Source organism: Centropristis striata, chromosome 2, assembly GCF_030273125.1.
Source record: "Centropristis striata isolate RG_2023a ecotype Rhode Island chromosome 2, C.striata_1.0, whole genome shotgun sequence".
Taxonomy (NCBI): domain Eukaryota; kingdom Metazoa; phylum Chordata; class Actinopteri; order Perciformes; family Serranidae; genus Centropristis; species Centropristis striata.
In genome coordinates this window covers 17,460,266-17,463,489 of record NC_081518.1, presented here as the reverse complement: position 1 = coordinate 17,463,489, position 3,224 = coordinate 17,460,266, and the positions used below count along the sequence as shown (strand labels likewise).

At 33.5% G+C, this 3,224-nt stretch overlaps 1 long non-coding RNA gene across 1 annotated transcript; it reads left to right on the top strand.

Annotated features, from left to right (window-relative positions):
- Window positions 1-894: 894 nt before the first annotated feature.
- Window positions 895-2,964, top strand: LOC131992227 (uncharacterized). Its single transcript, XR_009396203.1, has 5 exons — window positions 895-923; window positions 1,629-1,712; window positions 2,055-2,099; window positions 2,185-2,579; window positions 2,732-2,964. It is a non-coding gene; the product is annotated as an uncharacterized LOC131992227 (long non-coding RNA).
- Window positions 2,965-3,224: the final 260 nt, after the last annotated feature.

The following is a 3,224-nucleotide window of genomic DNA, read 5'->3' as shown; positions in this document are numbered from 1 at the left end:
ATCTAAATGCTTCATCCTCTTCTGCCTGATATGGTATATTGTCCCAGATAAATTTAATATGTACATAACCCTAAATACAACCCTAAGGCAAGGCAAGGCAAGGCAATTTGTATAGCACAATTCCACACAAGGTAATTCAAAGTGCTCTACATAAACATTAAAAACAGCAAGACACAATTGAAAACAGTAAAATAGTCAATTAAAACAGGGAAATAGAAATAAAAATACTAATAAGATAAAATAAGATCCAGCAGGAAAAGAAAATAGATAAAATAATAAAAAGACTCGGCCTCTCTGGCTCTTCGTCTGAGGGTCTGAGGTAAGAAGACATGTTTTTATTTACTGTATATTTCGCTAGCATACTACCGTTATAATTGTGCCTTATAATGTTAGCATTTTCATATTTGAACTTTTAAACTACTGTCGAAAATATGTCCTTTGTGAAATGTAGTTGCAAGTTGTTTGAGTTTCATTTGGACGATGTTTGTCATTTTATTTTGCTAATTTATTCGCGGCTACTGGTCTTAGGTCTGAGCTAGCGCTCTCTAGCGAGCTAGCTTTAGCATCATGGCGAAGCAATTTATGAATGGTCCGTTGTAGGCTTTAATCCTGTTTTATTCCGATATTAATACTGCAGTACTATTTTGATAATAGAGGTTATTATGTAATAAGGTGTATTTGTAATACCAGAGTCATAGCCATTAATGGCTTAAATTTAGTATAGGGTGCATTTGGGTACTATTACACTTAAAGCTTTTGAAAGTATTCGCCACTATTATCAGATTATTACCTAACTATTACCATGGTGTTACTGAGCTGTGGTGTCAATAGAATTATCAACCTAGCCATTATATTCATCTTCTTAGCAAGCTTTAATCCTGTTTTTCACCTCACAGATTTACAGCTTGACCATTTATTTACTGGTGAGTGTTTGTCAAAGACTGTTATTAACATAAACTACTTTCATAAATTATGTATTATTATTATTTTAACCCTTGTCCTCCTGTCGACTATATACCATGGGCCTCAGGGGTCAAAAAGGATCCCATGACACAAGACTTTTTTTTTACCAACTTTTATTTTATTTTATTATTTTATAATTTAAGGCAACTCATGCCCCAAAAATTGATTGATTGATATATAATTTTCATATTTTTTTCTTTATTATTGGTCAATTTTAGTCAAATATCCAAAATTAGGCGTCATTTCAAGAGAGAAAAAAGTAAAAAAAAAAAAAACCTGAATACTTTTTTCAATAGTAATAGTGGGGGGAAAAAAAAATCTTGATGGGAATGCAGAGTAGGTCATGTCAACTTTTAGTGAAACTTGTTTTTATATTTGTATATTTGAATAAAATGGACCAATAATAATGAAAAAAATATCATATATGATAAAAATGTATGAAGAAAGTTAAAATGTATATTATCTGTAAAGGATGCAGAGGGGCACATATGCTGAAAGTTTTGCTATGTTTCTAGAGGTGCTGTGTGTGTATTTAATTCAAATGATTATATTCAGCTTCATACTGACTTTTATGAATAAGTGATACATTAATTCAGTTATTTAAAACATTAATAACACATTATTGTTACATTGCTGCAATGCTCACGGTTGTCATCCTGTTCTAGATAAACACTACTTCACCTAAGAGACTTGAGTATCCAGTTCTTCATTGACCTTCAGCATTCAGTTGTTTGTCTTCACCTTTTCAGGTAAGCAATTTAAAAAAAATGCTTTTGTAATGTTGAGAAACACTGAAATTATTATTCATAAAGAACTTTCAACCACTGTTCTGTGATGTCATGTATAGTGATATACAAATATATCTGAAGGAAAGGTGTATTTGGGATAATCAATATTATTAGTATTATTCATGTATTTCTTTATTTTTAAATCAGAGAATGGGGGGAAAATAGATTATTAGTACAAAAACTAGTAACTAGTAAAAAAAAATTGGTAACAATAATGTTCATTCATTAATTGACGCTTGGTCAAACTCTCATCTAATTAAGTATTGCTGTCTCATTAACATGTTGTATTTATTTATTTTGTAGGCTAAAACCTGAGAAGCCATCACCATGTTGTTGTTTCACACCAGAGTAAGTATTTCACATTATGCAGATTTTTCAGCATGTGGTCCTCAATATATAGTATAGAAGTCACTGTATTTTCTGACTTTTCCAGGTTTCCTGTGTCCAGCATCTTCAAGACAGACTAAGCTAACTTTTCATATCTTTTGCACATTATATTTAGGTTAGGTTAGGAGTAGGTTAGGTTTATAGTAGAGTATTTAGTTTGTATAGTTTAGCTTTTTATGCTAGTCTAGGGACAGTTAAATTAGCAAATTAATTTAGTTCAAATCACTACAGGCTATTGTATATTGCAGAACCAAGTGAGACGAGGAAGACCACTGCTTCCAAGATGCCGCTCAGAAAGTGCGTTGGACAAGTCTCGACCTTGCAGATCCTGCCCCACTTAGCCCAACCACTTCCGACCATGGGGTACCTCAAAGACCTCCGTCAACCAGCCGGCTGTGGATGATGGATAACGCACCCACAACTCCTTCTCCAGTCTACAAGGTATGGGTTTGTTTTTTTCCCCAACACGGTGGACACAGACATGGCCTGATAATACAATCTGCTGTCTTAACTACTTCCTTTGAATAATAAAATATTAATTCACAATTGAGTATTTATAATGTATGAATACATTTGGTATTGTGTCTCATCAGGTTCTGAAAATACAGACACCCCCACAGTCCAAGAACAGCTGGATGACCTCTGGACCCACTTGCCCCCGTTCACCAGTTGAAAAGATAAGCTTTTTTAAAAAATCTTCAATTGTTAATTCTGCACAAAGTGATACACAAAACGTTGTATGTATTCCATTTCAACAAACACAAACATGAAATGTATATTTAAATACATGACTTAAAGCAAATCACACTAAACATCATCTTCTTTTTTTTTTTTTAAACCAACCATTGCACACACTTCCATCCAAGGAGAGGTTACATCTTGATGGTAACTTTTTAGATTAACAAAACTTTTGTGATATTTGTAATTGTTGTTTCTGGGGAGGGGGTGGAGAGGGTAAGTCTAAACATTGCATGCAAGAGACGAACACCGGCGTCTCAGGGGAAAGCTATCTGTATACACAACTATCAATCTACTTGGTTGCTTCAAAATTTTACGATAGTTTTGCAAATCCTGACCCAGAGAGAA